Source organism: Sceloporus occidentalis, unplaced genomic scaffold, assembly GCF_023333645.1.
Source record: "Sceloporus occidentalis isolate IW3139 unplaced genomic scaffold, rSceOcc1.0.p SCAF_130, whole genome shotgun sequence".
Taxonomy (NCBI): domain Eukaryota; kingdom Metazoa; phylum Chordata; class Lepidosauria; order Squamata; family Phrynosomatidae; genus Sceloporus; species Sceloporus occidentalis.
Window position 1 is genome coordinate 2,850,872 of NW_028317110.1, and position 20,629 is coordinate 2,871,500.

Below are 20,629 nucleotides of genomic sequence, written 5' to 3' on the forward strand. Positions count from 1 at the left end.
GGTTAGTATTCAAACTGAAGGAAATTGGCCTAGATGCAAATTCTTGTTCTTGGGTAGAACATCGGCTTAGAGGTAGAGAACAGAGAGTTGTTATAAATGGTAAATTTTCAAGCTGGTCAAAAGTGGTAAGTGGTGTCCCTCAGGGTTCTGTTCTGGGACCAATTTTATTCAACATATTTATAAATGACCTGGCAGGAGGCATTGAAAGTCATGTTTCTGTGTTTGCAGATGACACAAAACTAGGTAAAGTTATACAGGGCGAGCAGGATATTAATGTGCTGCAGAGGGATCTAGATAGACTGGGGGACTGGGCACTCAAATGGCAGATGAAATTCAATGTAGATAAATGTAAAGTTATGCACTTCGGGGTAGCGAATGCACAAGCAACCTACACCCTAAACGGTAGTGAATTAGGGGTAATGACAAATGAGAAGGATTTGGGAATTGTTATAGACAACAAACTAGGCAACAATGTGCAGTGTCAGTCTGCGGTTGCTAAGGCCAGTAAGGTATTGTCGTGTATAAAAAGGGGCATCAAGTCGCGGAATAAAGATATAATTTTGCCTCTGTATAAATCAATGGTAAGGCCGCACCTTGAATATGCTGTGCAATTTTGGGCGCCTTTTCTAAAGAAGGATATCATAGCACTAGAAAGGGTGCAGAGGCGGGCTACAAAATTAATAAAAGGAATGGAGCAATATAGTTATGAAGAAAGGTTAACTAATTTAAATCTGTTTAGTTTAGAAAAACGTCGCCTCAGAGGGGATATGATAGCATTATATAAATATATTCGGGGCCAATACAAACCATTGTGTGGAAATCTGTTCATAAACAGGACTATGCATAGGACACGTGGTCATGCATTTAGACTGGAAGAAAGGAGATTTAGAAAGGAGAGGAAAGGGTTTTTTACAGTAAGGGCAGTAAGGATGTGGAATTCTCTGCCTGCAGAGGTAGTTTTATCAGAGTCTGTACAGACGTTTAAACTGCAACTGGATGGATACCTGGAAAAACATAATATTCAGGGATATAATCTTTAATTATGGGGAAACAGCTTATTGATCCAAGGAGAAATCTGACTGCCATTTTGGGGTCAAGAAGGAATTTTTTTCCCTGGTTAGTGCAAAATTGGAAAGAGCGAAGCCAGGGTTTTTTGCCTTCTTTTGGATCAAACAGCAACAAATTAACAGATATAGGAAAGGCTGAACTTGATGGACGCATGTCTTTTTTCAGCCTATGTAACTATGTAACTATGTAACCGGAGCAAAAGTGGTAGATGTGTTAATTTTTGCGTTTTAATCTAGGATGGTGGCCATTGAATCGAAATATCCTCTAGACTGTAAGTTTACGGACCGGTCTCTATTTACTTAACGTAAATGATCGTTTTTAATCTGTCAGTTCTAGTTTTGTCAGACTCTGAATGTATGGACTATAGGAATATATTCTAAATATATATTATATTATAAATAAAAGATAATATTCTTGATGTTTTTCAGCACGGAAACACGATCAGCACGGTCAAAGTGACAGTGTCCAGCTTACCGTGGAATGAGGAGAACTCTGGTCTCGTATATATATAAAGCTTCCGCATGAAGAGGACGTGTTGGCGGGTCACCGCCTGTTACCAACCGCACTAAACATGTCGGTGTTTTAGCAGCAATCAAACGAGGGACTGGATTATAAACAAAACCGAACAACAAATACAGTGTTTTTTTTTTAACGTATTTATTTCATGCTTCTAGTGCCGTTCTGTACACCCAGTGCCCTCCGCGCGGTCTGCCATCTGTACCTCATCTCAAGGAGCTGCCGTGTTTGTGAGGGCGAAATGTTCACCATAAGCAGACATGGAAGTAGTTAACCCATTAAAACGGATAGTCGGCATAGAAAGTATAAATCAAGCTATTATGTGGCTTTTGTTTATATTATGACTAAAGATCTGAACAGTTTTCAATTATTACAGATTAAATGGAATATATGTATGTACTACATGTCTGTGCATAGATGTATAATAAATGTATGAAACGGATCAGGATTTTGTGTAGTTTTTCTCCTTAATAAAATTCCATGAACCCTGGTTGTGCCTCTCTCATCATGGAGGACATCCTTATTGATCCCACAGGTTCCCCCCAGGGTTATATACGTGTGTATGCATTTGCTAACACTGTGGGTATCACACTGGGAAAAAAAGGGATCATTAAAACATATTTCACTTTGTACATGAAACATAGCAATGGGAATCAAAAAAAAAAAGAAACATAGGAATAGAGTTTGACTGCAGACTCGCATCTTCACTCAGGAGTCGGGATAACAATATGCCGATCCCATTCATATCTATATTCCCTTACTGTGTTAACCGCCACCACTCAGTCAGGACATACAGCTACATGCCATGGATTTGATGTTTTTATATCCGGAGCCATCTTGGTCAGTGGCGTAAGTACAGGGGCCGACCCTGCGACTGCTTGTCTTCTCGTGCCTTTTTTACACCATTTTGAACCCTTAATCACGTCGCTTCTTTAAATGTCACTTTATTACTCTGTTAGATTATCTTGATTAGAGTCCCCAAGGGTTTTGTTTATACTTGGCGTTCTCTTGGCAATATATATATATATATATATATATAATTATAATTATATATATATATACTCTACCATTCAAAAGTACGAGGTCACATAGATCTGTCTCTCTTTTTGTAAGAAAACGAATGTTGTCTATTAAAATGACATGAAATGCATCAGAAATACAGCACAGGCATCATTAATGTTATAAATGACTGAATGATTGTAGCTGCGTTCCAACGGCACGTTGTGTTTAATCCAAGTTTAAATTTAAAAGGCTAATCAATAATTAGAAAACCCCTTTTGCAATTGTTACAGCTAGACATTTATTTTCCAAGTGACCCCACATTTTAGAATGGTAGTCTGTGTGTGATATATATATATGTGTGTGTGTGTATATACCGTGTATATATATATATATATATATATATAATCACACACTACTGTTTCAGAATTATATATTGACATCATAACTGTAAGCGTTGTCTAGCCGGCTTGTCGCTGAGAGTTCCGAGCCCCGCCCTGCTATTGTGATGTAACAGATGTGCCACGCCCTTCTACTGTGACATAGTGTAGGTTATAAAAGCACTGGCCGTTAGGCCAACAGATGCTTTTGTAAGCTGACAGTACAAGATGAGGAGCATAGCTCTGGTTTTCGTTGTTACTGTTCTGATCCATGTGATCTTTACTTTGGAGATTTACACAAATAGCTGGGCTGTGCACATACCTGATGGCTCTGTAGAGGCAGAACGTATTGCACAGAAATTCGGTTTCATCAACCTTGGCCAGGTGGTGCTTGGCAGTGATTTCTACCATTTATCTCATCGTGGCATTCAAAGGAAATCCTTCAGCCCTCACTGGGGTAGAAATATTCAACTGAAAAAAGAACCCAAGGTTAGCTGGTTTGAGCAGCAGACGCTGAGGAGAAGGGAGAAAAGACAGCCTAGTATGGTTCCCACAGACCCCCTCTTCAGCTTGCAGTGGTACCTGGGTAAAAATCTTGACTTAGGCGTCCAGACTGCTTGGAACCGTGGATATACCGGACGAGGCGTGGTGGTGACCGTTCTGGATGAAGGGCTTGAAAAGGACCACCCCGATCTCGCATTAAACTATGATCCGGAAGCGAGTTATGATTTTAATGACGACGATCCTGACCCTCAGCCCCGATATAACTCATCTAATGAGACCAACCACGGGACCCGCTGTGCAGGCGAGGTGGCTGCGGTTGCCAATAATGATATCTGCGGCGCTGGAGTAGCATACAACGCTAGAATAGGAGGTGTGCGAATGCTGGATGGGATAGTCACAGACTTTGTTGAAGCTCAGTCGTTGAGTTTGAACCCACAGCATATTGACATTTATAGCGCCAGCTGGGGTCCCACTGATGATGGAAAGATACTGGATGGACCAGGAGTGTTGTCTTCTGAGGCTTTTTACAAAGGAATACTAAATGGCCGCCGTGGCCTTGGATCTATCTTTGTTTGGGCATCTGGAAACGGTGGCAGGAATGACAACTGCAACAGTGACGGCTACTCCAACAGTATCTACACTGTTGCTGTTGGGGGTGTCACAAATCATGGAACAGTCCCTTGGTACAGTGAGGCGTGTGCATGCAAACTTACAAGCACTTACAGCAGCGGTGGTGGTGAGGAAGAGACTTTTATCACCACTGATATACGCCACACGTGTACAGATAAACACACCGGGACTTCAGCCGCCACTCCACTTGCTGCCGGGATCCTTGCTTTGGCATTGGAGGCAAACCCAGCTCTTACATGGAGGGATATACAACATATCGTGGTAAGAGCGTCCAGTCCTGCCCACCTAATGGCTGACGATTGGGTCATAAATGGAGTGGGAAGAAAAGTGAGCCACTTTTTCGGCTACGGACTCTTGCATGCTGGACGAGTAGTGGAGCTGGCCGAAACATGGGAGACAACGCAGCCTCAAAGAAAGTGCCTCATAACAATTGTGAGCACCCCTAAAAGAGTGCATTCAGATCTGATTTTGACTTACAATGTCACTGCCTGTTCTGGGTCCCCCAATCACATAACATCCCTTGAGCATGTCCAAGCCCAAATGACCCTCAGCTACAGTCGCAGAGGTGACCTGGAAATCTATCTTACCAGTCCTATGGGCACCCGTTCTGTGCTGATGGGCAAGAGACCACATGATACCAGCACTGATGGGTACAGAGATTGGTCCTTCATGACCACACAATCTTGGGATGAAAATCCATTGGGCCTTTGGACCTTAGAATTTAGGAACAGAGGAAGCTACACCAACCACGGATTTCTACATCACGTCACGTTGATTTTGTACGGGACAGATGAACACATGATGTCCAGGAAAATCAAGAAGTCTGTCATGAGAAAGTGTCTGAGGCGGGATAGAAATGGGTCGTGCATAGAATGTTTGGCACCATATTATACCTTTGGAAAGCTCTGTCTATCTTACTGCCCTGCCAAATACTTTAAGTCTACGCAGAGAGCGGAGGTGTCAGAGCCCAGCAGCTTTCACCTTGTTCGTTCTTGTGCCGCTTGCCACCCATCCTGCTTTACGTGTAAAGGGTCGTCTGCCAATAATTGCACTTCCTGTTCCCCTTTATACGAATATAATGGAAAAGACAACTCATGCGTAAGATCTGACTCCCCAAGTGTAGACTTACAGAACGCCTCATTCATCCGGATCCCTCAAACAACATTAGTGGCAGTGATAATGAGTGCGGCCATTGTAATGGTTATGGGACCGCTGGTGGTTTTCATTCACTGGTATCTACGAAAAAGATCACGAGTAGACCCCAGTCCCGTCTGATGGGCAACCACCGTGCTCTAAATCAGATCTGGAATCTGCGCAGGGAGGAGATTTCCTTTGCTTTTGAACACTGATGAGGACAAATTCAACAAGGGAGAGTAGAGACCCAACCTGACGCGGATAGCACTGTTACACCAATAAAATTCCTTTTACTATTTGGCAAAAATACCTTTTCCTTGCTATATTTTACAAATTTAGATTTTAAGTACCTGGAAATTTTATGTTGAATAATAAAACAATTAAACCGTGCTCGCATGCTTGAAGGAAAAGCTTAGACCGATCTCAGATTTCATATCTTGTGTGGATTCCAAAACAAGAATCAAGCATTCTATAGCAATGCACCTTGATTAAAGATTGGAAATACATCATTTTTATGTGACTTAATGTCACCACTGACATGTTTGGTTTTATTTTGCATTTAAGTGACTTAAAAGTTATGTAATACCCCAGATCCTTACATCACAATATAGAACGGAAAAGAAACACCTTCACGAGTGGGTAGGTCTTAAAAAATGAATATGAAATAAATTACAGTACCCTACAAATCTTGCTGCTCCCGCAGATCAACACTCCTCATAAGTGTTATAACAAATGATGTATAGGCAAAGGTCGGGGCGCATAGATATGTGGGAAAAAATAAAACAAATATAGTGTAATAAGTTAATACGAAAAAAATAAAAATAGAGATGTTTGTTGCACTCACAAGTGTATTAGAAATAGAAAGCTCGTCAAAAATCCATACTTTCTTTCGTTTTAGGAGCTTCTGTGTAGAAGATAAGAAACGAAATAGTGCAATAAAAAAGATATTGTTTAATGAATATAGATTAAAAACTTACAAACAAGTAGGCATAACAACTGGGTTATGCGTAAGAGCAGTGTCCTTTATAAAGATAAGTGGATGATCATCAAGTCCATGTAAAGTCCAGGTTTTCAATAGTTGTAAAGTTTTCCAAAATATCTCAACGCGTTTCACCAATTCTGGCTTCCTCAGGAGAAAATTTAAGAAATCAATCTGTATCCTGTCTGTGTTTTCGCGGTTCTTTTAAAGGTCCCGGCTCGCCGTCTTGTTCTATTTGCGTCATTTCGACGTCATCACGTTTAGTCTTTTTTCTTTTTTCTTTTCTTTTTTAATTCCTCAGGATGAAATAACGGCAGATGTTGTGGAACCCTCTGTTTCATTCTGTCAACGGGACTCGTAGTCGGCAGTATTCGTAAATCGGTAAGTGTGTAAAATAGATTTATACAGTTAAAAACATGACATATAGAATGTTTTTCATTTAACTATCTTTTCTAGTTACAGGGATATATCGGCAGAGCATCGAGGGACCAACAGAAGGAAAGACAGACAGGCTGATTCAAGATAGAAGACATCTGTGTATGTGGTTTGGCATCCGTCCAAACCTCAATAGGCAAGTGAAACAATGTAGCAACTTAGTAACAATATTAATTGGTACCAATTTAAAGATCCAATGTATTCAGTGAATGTATTTTTATTTTCTTAGGAATCTATCCTGTTGGACAGAACTCCCACACGAAAGAAGACATAAGAGAGAGATGTAGAAGAAAGTATTCTGATTGTACTCTCGCTAATTGATTAATTGAATGCTGTCACGATTATGTTACTGATATCCATCTGTTCTGTGGTTGAACAATTAACCTTCAGATGGAACAAACATGGTGTAAAAATGATGTTATTAAAAGAGAGAAATCTTGTAAAAATATTGTTTAAAAATCATGTGTATAAAATCGTGTATATAAAAAGTATATGAATAAAAACGCTTATATGCAATTTTAATTAGTATGTGTGATAAAATATGTTGTAAATAAAAACTTAATAAAATAAATATAATTTAAAAAAGAAAAAATAAATTTTGATTGTTTGAAAAGGGAATTAATACACAAAAAATGAATGGATTCACAAAAAAATGGATATATCGAATTCTACATTCAATCCGTCTTTCTTGTAGGTTTGAAATTTATATATCCATTCAGTTTCTTTTCTTGATAGCATATCTTTTACATCTCCTCCCCGCCAGTGGGGGGATACTAAATCTATCCCTATTACTTTAAAATCGGAAAACGAGAATTTATTACATTTTATACAGTGTCTTGGGACATCTATATTCATTAAACAATATCGTTTTTATTGCACTATTTCGTTTCTTATCTTCTACACAGAAGCTCCTAAGACGAAAGAAAGTATGGATTTTTGACGAGCTTTCTATTTCTAATACACTTGTGAGTGCAACAAACATCTCTATTTTTATTTTTATCCTTACATCACATACAGAAAAATATTTTGTTATATCTTACAGAAAATATATTTTGAGCATGAATGTCTATGTGTAAGGGTGAGTGAGCATTGATAAAGTATTATATATTGGAAACAATATTTATTTTATTCAACAATCGTTTTGCTTCAGATAATAAACATATAGACAGTGTTATGAGAATCCACACGAATTCCGTACACAAAACAGATAAATGAAAAAGCGACAGATCACGAACAGTAGCGTAATCGCTGCCAGGAATAAAGATGGCGGGTGCGCATTGCTATTGGGAGGACGTGTCATCAGTTCTGACCAATAATGAGCGAGCATTCAGCCGCTAGAATGCGTGGACCAATCCCAGCGCTCTTTTCTCGCCAGTTGAGCAGGAAGCAGGAAGCGACGTTGTGTCAGAATGCTGTGAGGGACTCCGGTACGAGTGACAGGACATGAACCCGCTCCTGCTCCCTGTGTGTTTGGGGTTCGTGGTCGCCCCGCCGGTACAGAATGCCAAGGAGAGCCGGTTTAGTGAGCAGGTGACCGCATGCCTTTATGTTTAAATGGGCCGGTGTTGGGGCTCTTGGAAGTCTGTAGTACCGCCAAATACCTTTATTCTGCATCCGCGCTACCGGCTGTCACAGGTTTCACCTGCACATTCACACTCATTTGTAATGTTCGTGTTTGCGTGAATTAGTAATTATATGGCGTCATTAGAGCTCATTTATGTCATAAGAGAACTGAAACATGGTACATGCTAACAGGGAGGATAAAAAGGAAGGCCGTAGGCCGTAGACTATAATAAAAGGGGCATAAAAAGTGATTTTTTTTTGAATTTTTATAAACCCTACATCTTAAAGTTTTAAGACTATTACATTCCTCTTAGGATGTCCTCCTTCTAATAGGAATGTTTTGCTATAATTCTTGTGTCCCGGAGTAACACGAGCACTTTGTATGGTCAGGAGATTGTTGTGTACACCCGTGTAGTTTACGGTGTTGCCGTGTTGTTACTGTTATGTCGGCCGTGTGGAGATGTATGCGGGTCCGCGCCTGTGTGCGCCGCTGGAGATAGCGGTTTGTGTGATCATTAGAGGAGGTTCTGGGTCCCTGACCGTTATTCACAGTTAGTGTGCCAGAAGGGGTCCGCGATGTGTCTGTTCCAGATATTCTATTATAGTGCTTGTTTTTTTTTCCTTCTTTTAAGGATCGACATTATTATGTATCTCCAGTGCTGAGTGTACTTTTGTTTTGTTTTATTATGTTCTGTGGTCAGTATGGCTAGCAGGTAATCTCTTTAGTGCCGACAGATTATACTTCCAGGAGGTCTGCCCTTTCCCATCTTTCTCTGGGTTTAGATGAAGAGCTGGTATTCTTTTTTGGTGATTTTTAATGGAATAACTCTTGAGGCTCTTTATCTCACCCATCTTTCCTGCGTTCCAACGGCACGTTGTGTTTGCTAATCCAAGTTTAAAAGGCTAATCAATCGTTAAAAAAACCTTTTGCAATTGATACATGAAAGTGACCCCACATTTTGGGTCTTCTAATCGGGGTCGTCTTCTAATCAGACCTCAAATAGAGGTCTGATTATGAGACTAAGATCCAGATCCCCCGCACCGCTGCAGGGGACCTGGATCCTCCTGTCTCCCCCCCCATACACACACTTACCGGTGCTTCCTGCTGTGTTGCCGGGGCAGCGATCCGCGTACACAACGTCCGCTGCAGCCGGAAGGAGGTGTGGCTAGCAGCGGGGGTTGTCTGCGTCCGTCGCGTATACCTTCCCCGGCTGTCAGAGATCAGAGTTCCTCGCACCGGTGCGGGGAACTCTGATCTCTGACAGCCAGGGAAGCTATATGAGACGGACGCAGACAAACCCCGCTGCCAACAAACCCCGCTGCAGCGGAAGGAGATGTTAACCCGCTGCCCCGGCAAAACAGCAGGAAATTGGAAGCACCGGTAAGTAAGTAAGTGTGTGTGTGTGTGTGTGTGTGTTAAATGGGGGCATAGGGCATTTCTGGAATGCCTTATACCCCTATATGCCACTCTGGCACTTAGGGGGTTAAAAAGCATATTATGGGGCAGAGTGGCATATAGGGAGGTATAAGGCATTTCACCTCCCTATATGCCACTCTGCCCCATAATATGCCTTTTAACCCCCTAAATGCCAGAGTGGCATATAGGGGTATAAGGCATTTCTGGAGGCAGAGTGCTCTATACAATGCCTTTTAACTCCCTTAATTCCACTCTGCCTCCTGGAATGCCTTATACCTCCCTATATGCCACTCTGCCCCATAATATGCATTTTAACCCCCTAAATGCCAGAGTGGCATTTAGGGGTATAAGGCATTTCTGGAGGCAGAGTGGCACATAGGGGGTCAAAAGGCATACCATGGGGCACAGTGGCATATAGAGGGTTAAAAGGCATATCATGGGCCACAGTGCCATATTGGAGTGGCAAGCCTGGGGGCAGATGTGCGTAACTGGGGGACAGGTTGGAAAATACAAGGAAATAAAAACAAAAAAAATATTTTTCTCAATCATAGCTTTATAAAAAAAATAGTTTACATGAATTAACATTTTCTGGTAAAACTTTTTTCCTTTAGGGTCGTCTTATATTCAGGCTTTTTCTTTTTTTCCTAAATTAATATTCAGATTTGGGGGGTCGTCTTATAATCAGGGTCGTCTTATAATCGAGCAAATGCGGTAGTTAGATTAGATGGAATTATTATTACCCTTTATCTGTTCAGAGAAAGAAATTAAGATGCGCTGTACAATTAAATTGGAGCAGTTAACACATTAGTAGTTGAGAACCCTGCATGTGAGCCATTATCACCCTTTATAGCATTTTAAACAATTGCTGTGTTTTAGGGAGTGACAGATGAATGATTAAATGTTAAATGGTTAAATGTCCAATGTAATAAGATGTTTTGTGTTTTTTTCTGGAGTCAAACTAAGTGAAATTATATCTTTTTTTTTTTTCCCCTACGGAATGACAGCACTGGGTCAGTGTTCATAGGAATAAAACGTAGATTTTGGTACACACATACTTAGTACAGTCACAGGTTCTAAGAGTCAGATTAAGTGAAAATATAGCTGTGTGCTAGAGAATGACAGATGAATCCCTATAGGGTATAATAAGAGAAAATAAGTTGTTTCACTGCCGAAACGCTGTGGCATATCCTATAGGTCGTCAGCACACATTTTCCCATTAATCTCTTCCGTGTCCCCATCTTCTTTCTTGGTCATCTTCTTCCTGATTTCTGCTCGGCTATGCTGGCTGGCGAAAAAGGTATGAGGACATTTAGAGTGTGATAGTGAATGGAGCACTAATAATAATAATAATAATAATAATAATAATAAAAAAAAACAAAAAAAAAAAAAACCCTGAATCTCATCCAAACCGAAAGGTGCAGGAAAGGAAAAATTGAAATTGTGTCCAAATCATTTTTGGTCCATGTACTCAAGTCTAGTTAAACATTCAGTGATTAATATGCCCCCTTTAACTGCCTTGTATTGTATTATAAAAAATACAGCATGCTTTTTTTGGATGAGGCTGGCAGAGATAGTTTGAGTTTGGTAGAATTATGAATATTATGTGTTTTATTAATTTCATTATAAAATAAAAAATTAAAACCCCCTATATTATAACAGAAAAGTGTTAATTGGTTCTCTGCCTTAATAATCTTATTATTATTATTATTATCTTTTATTTATATAGCGCCAACAGTTTACGCAGCGCTTAATACAATACATAAATTCAAGGGGTCTGACGAGACAAACCGATACATTTGGTGGAGAGGACCCTGCAAGCTTACAATCTTGAGGGAATGGGGTGACAAACATAAGGCACAGAGGAAGGGTGAGAGGTGGTGTGGGGGTATCAGTGATGGGGTGAGAGGTAGTATGGTGGTCATGTCAATGACAAGGAAGTTCTAGAAGCTAAGATGGTAGATGGTAGTAGAAGTGTGGATCAGGGGGTCGCGGTGGATGGAATCTACTTGGTTTTTGCCAAGGCGTTTGACTCGGTTCCACACAATAGGTTAGTATTCAAACTGAAGGAAATTGGCCTAGATGCAAATTCTTGTTCTTGGGTAGAACATCGGCTTAGAGGTAGAGAACAGAGAGTTGTTATAAATGGTAAATTTTCAAGCTGGTCAAAAGTGGTAAGTGGTGTCCCTCAGGGTTCTGTTCTGGGACCAATTTTATTCAACATATTTATAAATGACCTGGCAGGAGGCATTGAAAGTCATGTTTCTGTGTTTGCAGATGACACAAAACTAGGTAAAGTTATACAGGGCGAGCAGGATATTAATGTGCTGCAGAGGGATCTAGATAGACTGGGGGACTGGGCACTCAAATGGCAGATGAAATTCAATGTAGATAAATGTAAAGTTATGCACTTCGGGGTAGCGAATGCACAAGCAACCTACACCCTAAACGGTAGTGAATTAGGGGTAATGACAAATGAGAAGGATTTGGGAATTGTTATAGACAACAAACTAGGCAACAATGTGCAGTGTCAGTCTGCGGTTGCTAAGGCCAGTAAGGTATTGTCGTGTATAAAAAGGGGCATCAAGTCGCGGAATAAAGATATAATTTTGCCTCTGTATAAATCAATGGTAAGGCCGCACCTTGAATATGCTGTGCAATTTTGGGCGCCTTTTCTAAAGAAGGATATCATAGCACTAGAAAGGGTGCAGAGGCGGGCTACAAAATTAATAAAAGGAATGGAGCAATATAGTTATGAAGAAAGGTTAACTAATTTAAATCTGTTTAGTTTAGAAAAACGTCGCCTCAGAGGGGATATGATAGCATTATATAAATATATTTGGGGCCAATACAAACCATTGTGTGGAAATCTGTTCATAAACAGGACTATGCATAGGACACGTGGTCATGCATTTAGACTGGAAGAAAGGAGATTTAGACTAAAGCAGAGGAAAGGGTTTTTTACAGTAAGGGCAGTAAGGATGTGGAATTCTCTGCCTGCAGAGGTAGTTTTATCAGAGTCTGTACAGACGTTTAAACTGCAACTGGATGGATACCTGGAAAAACATAATATTCAGGGATATAATCTTTAATTATGGGGAAACAGCTTATTGATCCAAGGAGAAATCTGACTGCCATTTTGGGGTCAAGAAGGAATTTTTTTCCCTGGTTAGTGCAAAATTGGAAAGAGCGAAGCCAGGGTTTTTTGCCTTCTTTTGGATCAAACAGCAACAAATTAACAGATATAGGAAAGGCTGAACTTGATGGACGCATGTCTTTTTTCAGCCTATGTAACTATGTAACTATGTAACCGGAGCAAAAGTGGTAGATGTGTTAATTTTTGCGTTTTAATCTAGGATGGTGGCCATTGAATCGAAATATCCTCTAGACTGTAAGTTTACGGACCGGTCTCTATTTACTTAACGTAAATGATCGTTTTTAATCTGTCAGTTCTAGTTTTGTCAGACTCTGAATGTATGGACTATAGGAATATATTCTAAATATATATTATATTATAAATAAAAGATAATATTCTTGATGTTTTTCAGCACGGAAACACGATCAGCACGGTCAAAGTGACAGTGTCCAGCTTACCGTGGAATGAGGAGAACTCTGGTCTCGTATATATATAAAGCTTCCGCATGAAGAGGACGTGTTGGCGGGTCACCGCCTGTTACCAGCCGCACTAACAATGTCGGTGTTTTAGCAGCAATCAAACGAGGGACTGGATTATAAACAAAACCGAACAACAAATACAGTGTTTTTTTTTTAACGTATTTATTTCATGCTTCTAGTGCCGTTCTGTACACCCAGTGCCCTCCGCGCGGTCTGCCATCTGTACCTCATCTCAAGGAGCTGCCGTGTTTGTGAGGGCGAAATGTTCACCATAAGCAGACATGGAAGTAGTTAACCCATTAAAACGGATAGTCGGCATAGAAAGTATAAATCAAGCTATTAGGTGGCTTTTGTTTATATTATGACTAAAGATCTGAACAGTTTTCAATTATTACAGATTAAATGGAATATATGTATGTACTACATGTCTGTGCATAGATGTATAATAAATGTATGAAACGGATCAGGATTTTGTGTAGTTTTTCTCCTTAATAAAATTCCATGAACCCTGGTTGTGCCTCTCTCATCATGGAGGACATCCTTATTGATCCCACAGGTCCCCCCAGGGTTATATACGTGTGTATGCATTTGCTAACACTGTGGGTATCACACTGGGAAAAAAAGGGATCATTAAAACATATTTCACTTTGTACATGAAACATAGCAATGGGAATCAAAAAAAAAAGAAACATAGGAATAGAGTTTGACTGCAGACTCGCATCTTCACTCAGGAGTCGGGATAACAATATGCCGATCCCATTCATATCTATATTCCCTTACTGTGTTAACCGCCACCACTCAGTCAGGACATACAGCTACATGCCATGGATTTGATGTTTTTATATCCGGAGCCATCTTGGTCAGTGGCGTAAGTACAGGGGCCGACCCTGCGACTGCTTGTCTTCTCGTGCCTTTTTTACACCATTTTGAACCCTTAATCACGTCGCTTCTTTAAATGTCACTTTATTACTCTGTTAGATTATCTTGATTAGAGTCCCCAAGGGTTTTGTTTATACTTGGCGTTCTCTTGGCAATATATATATATATATATATATATAATTATAATTATATATATATATACTCTACCATTCAAAAGTACGAGGTCACATAGATCTGTCTCTCTTTTTGTAAGAAAACGAATGTTGTCTATTAAAATGACATGAAATGCATCAGAAATACAGCACAGGCATCATTAATGTTATAAATGACTGAATGATTGTAGCTGCGTTCCAACGGCACGTTGTGTTTAATCCAAGTTTAAATTTAAAAGGCTAATCAATAATTAGAAAACCCCTTTTGCAATTGTTACAGCTAGACATTTATTTTCCAAGTGACCCCACATTTTAGAATGGTAGTCTGTGTGTGATATATATATATGTGTGTGTGTGTATATACCGTGTATATATATATATATATATATATATAATCACACACTACTGTTTCAGAATTATATATTGACATCATAACTGTAAGCGTTGTCTAGCCGGCTTGTCGCTGAGAGTTCCGAGCCCCGCCCTGCTATTGTGATGTAACAGATGTGCCACGCCCTTCTACTGTGACATAGTGTAGGTTATAAAAGCACTGGCCGTTAGGCCAACAGATGCTTTTGTAAGCTGACAGTACAAGATGAGGAGCATAGCTCTGGTTTTCGTTGTTACTGTTCTGATCCATGTGATCTTTACTTTGGAGATTTACACAAATAGCTGGGCTGTGCACATACCTGATGGCTCTGTAGAGGCAGAACGTATTGCACAGAAATTCGGTTTCATCAACCTTGGCCAGGTGGTGCTTGGCAGTGATTTCTACCATTTATCTCATCGTGGCATTCAAAGGAAATCCTTCAGCCCTCACTGGGGTAGAAATATTCAACTGAAAAAAGAACCCAAGGTTAGCTGGTTTGAGCAGCAGACGCTGAGGAGAAGGGAGAAAAGACAGCCTAGTATGGTTCCCACAGACCCCCTCTTCAGCTTGCAGTGGTACCTGGGTAAAAATCTTGACTTAGGCGTCCAGACTGCTTGGAACCGTGGATATACCGGACGAGGCGTGGTGGTGACCGTTCTGGATGAAGGGCTTGAAAAGGACCACCCCGATCTCGCATTAAACTATGATCCGGAAGCGAGTTATGATTTTAATGACGACGATCCTGACCCTCAGCCCCGATATAACTCATCTAATGAGACCAACCACGGGACCCGCTGTGCAGGCGAGGTGGCTGCGGTTGCCAATAATGATATCTGCGGCGCTGGAGTAGCATACAACGCTAGAATAGGAGGTGTGCGAATGCTGGATGGGATAGTCACAGACTTTGTTGAAGCTCAGTCGTTGAGTTTGAACCCACAGCATATTGACATTTATAGCGCCAGCTGGGGTCCCACTGATGATGGAAAGATACTGGATGGACCAGGAGTGTTGTCTTCTGAGGCTTTTTACAAAGGAATACTAAATGGCCGCCGTGGCCTTGGATCTATCTTTGTTTGGGCATCTGGAAACGGTGGCAGGAATGACAACTGCAACAGTGACGGCTACTCCAACAGTATCTACACTGTTGCTGTTGGGGGTGTCACAAATCATGGAACAGTCCCTTGGTACAGTGAGGCGTGTGCATGCAAACTTACAAGCACTTACAGCAGCGGTGGTGGTGAGGAAGAGACTTTTATCACCACTGATATACGCCACACGTGTACAGATAAACACACCGGGACTTCAGCCGCCACTCCACTTGCTGCCGGGATCCTTGCTTTGGCATTGGAGGCAAACCCAGCTCTTACATGGAGGGATATACAACATATCGTGGTAAGAGCGTCCAGTCCTGCCCACCTAATGGCTGACGATTGGGTCATAAATGGAGTGGGAAGAAAAGTGAGCCACTTTTTCGGCTACGGACTCTTGCATGCTGGACGAGTAGTGGAGCTGGCCGAAACATGGGAGACAACGCAGCCTCAAAGAAAGTGCCTCATAACAATTGTGAGCACCCCTAAAAGAGTGCATTCAGATCTGATTTTGACTTACAATGTCACTGCCTGTTCTGGGTCCCCCAATCACATAACATCCCTTGAGCATGTCCAAGCCCAAATGACCCTCAGCTACAGTCGCAGAGGTGACCTGGAAATCTATCTTACCAGTCCTATGGGCACCCGTTCTGTGCTGATGGGCAAGAGACCACATGATACCAGCACTGATGGGTACAGAGATTGGTCCTTCATGACCACACAATCTTGGGATGAAAATCCATTGGGCCTTTGGACCTTAGAATTTAGGAACAGAGGAAGCTACACCAACCACGGATTTCTACATCACGTCACGTTGATTTTGTACGGGACAGATGAACACATGATGTCCAGGAAAATCAAGAAGTCTGTCATGAGAAAGTGTCTGAGGCGGGATAGAAATGGGTCGTGCATAGAATGTTTGGCACCATATTATACCTTTGGAAAGCTCTGTCTATCTTACTGCCCTGCCAAATACTTTAAGTCTACGCAGAGAGCGGAGGTGTCAGAGCCCAGCAGCTTTCACCTTGTTCGTTCTTGTGCCGCTTGCCACCCATCCTGCTTTACGTGTAAAGGGTCGTCTGCCAATAATTGCACTTCCTGTTCCCCTTTATACGAATATAATGGAAAAGACAACTCATGCGTAAGATCTGACTCCCCAAGTGTAGACTTACAGAACGCCTCATTCATCCGGATCCCTCAAACAACATTAGTGGCAGTGATAATGAGTGCGGCCATTGTAATGGTTATGGGACCGCTGGTGGTTTTCATTCACTGGTATCTACGAAAAAGATCACGAGTAGACCCCAGTCCCGTCTGATGGGCAACCACCGTGCTCTAAATCAGATCTGGAATCTGCGCAGGGAGGAGATTTCCTTTGCTTTTGAACACTGATGAGGACAAATTCAACAAGGGAGAGTAGAGACCCAACCTGACGCGGATAGCACTGTTACACCAATAAAATTCCTTTTACTATTTGGCAAAAATACCTTTTCCTTGCTATATTTTACAAATTTAGATTTTAAGTACCTGGAAATTTTATGTTGAATAATAAAACAATTAAACCGTGCTCGCATGCTTGAAGGAAAAGCTTAGACCGATCTCAGATTTCATATCTTGTGTGGATTCCAAAACAAGAATCAAGCATTCTATAGCAATGCACATTGATTAAAGATTGGAAATACATCATTTTTATGTGACTTAATGTCACCACTGACATGTTTGGTTTTATTTTGCATTTAAGTGACTTAAAAGTTATGTAATACCCCAGATCCTTACATCACAATATAGAACGGAAAAGAAACACCTTCACGAGTGGGTAGGTCTTAAAAAATGAATATGAAATAAATTACAGTACCCTACAAATCTTGCTGCTCCCGCAGATCAACACTCCTCATAAGTGTTATAACAAATGATGTATAGGCAAAGGTCGGGGCGCATAGATATGTGGGAAAAAATAAAACAAATATAGTGTAATAAGTTAATACGAAAAAAATAAAAATAGAGATGTTTGTTGCACTCACAAGTGTATTAGAAATAGAAAGCTCGTCAAAAATCCATACTTTCTTTCGTCTTAGGAGCTTCTGTGTAGAAGATAAGAAACGAAATAGTGCAATAAAAAAGATATTGTTTAATGAATATAGATTAAAAACTTACAAACAAGTAGGCATAACAACTGGGTTATGCGTAAGAGCAGTGTCCTTTATAAAGATAAGTGGATGATCATCAAGTCCATGTAAAGTCCAGGTTTTCAATAGTTGTAAAGTTTTCCAAAATATCTCAACGCGTTTCACCAATTCTGGCTTCCTCAGGAGAAAATTTAAGAAATCAATCTGTATCCTGTCTGTGTTTTCGCGGTTCTTTTAAAGGTCCCGGCTCGCCGTCTTGTTCTATTTGCGTCATTTCGACGTCATCACGTTTAGTCTTTTTTCTTTTTTCTTTTCTTTTTTAATTCCTCAGGATGAAATAACGGCAGATGTTGTGGAACCCTCTGTTTCATTCTGTCAACGGGACTCGTAGTCGGCAGTATTCGTAAATCGGTAAGTGTGTAAAATAGATTTATACAGTTAAAAACATGACATATAGAATGTTTTTCATTTAACTATCTTTTCTAGTTACAGGGATATATCGGCAGAGCATCAAGGGACCAACAGAAGGAAAGACAGACAGGCTGATTCAAGATAGAAGACATCTGTGTATGTGGTTTGGCATCCGTCCAAACCTCAATAGGCAAGTGAAACAATGTAGCAACTTAGTAACAATATTAATTGGTACCAATTTAAAGATCCAATGTATTCAGTGAATGTATTTTTATTTTCTTAGGAATCTATCCTGTTGGACAGAACTCCCACACGAAAGAAGACATAAGAGAGAGATGTAGAAGAAAGTATTCTGATTGTACTCTCGCTAATTGATTAATTGAATGCTGTCACGATTATGTTACTGATATCCATCTGTTCTGTGGTTGAACAATTAACCTTCAGATGGAACAAACATGGTGTAAAAATGATGTTATTAAAAGAGAGAAATCTTGTAAAAATATTGTTTAAAAATCATGTGTATAAAATCGTGTATATAAAAAGTATATGAATAAAAACGCTTATATGCAATTTTAATTAGTATGTGTGATAAAATATGTTGTAAATAAAAACTTAATAAAATAAATATAATTTAAAAAAGAAAAAATAAATTTTGATTGTTTGAAAAGGGAATTAATACACAAAAAATGAATGGATTCACAAAAAAATGGATATATCGAATTCTACATTCAATCCGTCTTTCTTGTAGGTTTGAAATTTATATATCCATTCAGTTTCTTTTCTTGATAGCATATCTTTTACATCTCCTCCCCGCCAGTGGGGGGATACTAAATCTATCCCTATTACTTTAAAATCGGAAAACGAGAATTTATTACATTTTATACAGTGTCTTGGGACATCTATATTCATTAAACAATATCGTTTTTATTGCACTATTTCGTTTCTTATCTTCTACACAGAAGCTCCTAAGACGAAAGAAAGTATGGATTTTTGACGAGCTTTCTATTTCTAATACACTTGTGAGTGCAACAAACATCTCTATTTTTATTTTTATCCTTACATCACATACAGAAAAATATTTTGTTATATCTTACAGAAAATATATTTTGAGCATGAATGTCTATGTGTAAGGGTGAGTGAGCATTGATAAAGTATTATATATTGGAAACAATATTTATTTTATTCAACAATCGTTTTGCTTCAGATAATAAACATATAGACAGTGTTATGAGAATCCACACGAATTCCGTACACAAAACAGATAAATGAAAAAGCGACAGATCACGAACAGTAGCGTAATCGCTGCCAGGAATAAAGATGGCGGGTGCGCATTGCTATTGGGAGGACGTGTCATCAGTTCTGACCAATAATGAGCGAGCATTCAGCCGCTAGAATGCGTGGACCAATCCCAGCGCTCTTTTCTCGCCAGTTGAGCAGGAAGCAGGAAGCGACGTTGTGTCAGAATGCTGTGAGGGACTCCGGTACGAGTGACAGGACATGAACCCGCTCCTGCTCCCTGTGTGTTTGGGGTTCGTGGTCGCCCCGCCGGTACAGAATGCCAAGGAGAGCCGGTTTAGTGAGCAGGTGACCGCATGCCTTTATGTTTAAATGGGCCGGTGTTGGGGCTCTTGGAAGTCTGTAGTACCGCCAAATACCTTTATTCTGCATCCGCGCTACCGGCTGTCACAGGTTTCACCTGCACATTCACACTCATTTGTAATGTTCGTGTTTGCGTGAATTAGTAATTATATGGCGTCATTAGAGCTCATTTATGTCATAAGAGAACTGAAACATGGTACATGCTAACAGGGAGGATAAAAAGGAAGGCCGTAGGCCGTAGACTATAATAAAAGGGGCATAAAAAGTGATTTTTTTTTGAATTTTTATAAACCCTACATCTTAAAGTTTTAAGACTATTACATTCCTCTTAGGATGTCCTCCTTCTAATAGGAATGTTTTGCTATAATTCTTGTGTCCCGGAGTAACACGAGCACTTTGTATGGTCAGGAGATTGTTGTGTACACCCGTGTAGTTTACGGTGTTGCCGTGTTGTTACTGTTATGTCGGCCGTGTGGAGATGTATGCGGGTCCGCGCCTGTGTGCGCCGCTGGAGATAGCGGTTTGTGTGATCATTAGAGGAGGTTCTGGGTCCCTGACCGTTATTCACAGTTAGTGTGCCAGAAGGGGTCCGCGATGTGTCTGTTCCAGATATTCTATTATAGTGCTTGTTTTTTTTTCCTTCTTTTAAGGATCGACATTATTATGTATCTCCAGTGCTGAGTGTACTTTTGTTTTGTTTTATTATGTTCTGTGGTCAGTATGGCTAGCAGGTAATCTCTTTAGTGCCGACAGATTATACTTCCAGG

The 20,629-nt window shown here is 40.4% G+C and overlaps 2 pseudogenes; both read left to right on the forward strand.

Annotated features, from left to right (window-relative positions):
- The first annotated feature begins 3,191 nt into the window (after positions 1–3,191).
- On the forward strand, positions 3,192–6,571 carry LOC149281635 (proprotein convertase subtilisin/kexin type 4 pseudogene; annotated as a pseudogene).
- An 8,292-nt stretch (positions 6,572–14,863) lies between these two features.
- LOC149281636 (proprotein convertase subtilisin/kexin type 4 pseudogene) lies at positions 14,864–18,243 on the forward strand (annotated as a pseudogene).
- The last annotated feature ends 2,386 nt before the right edge of the window (positions 18,244–20,629 follow it).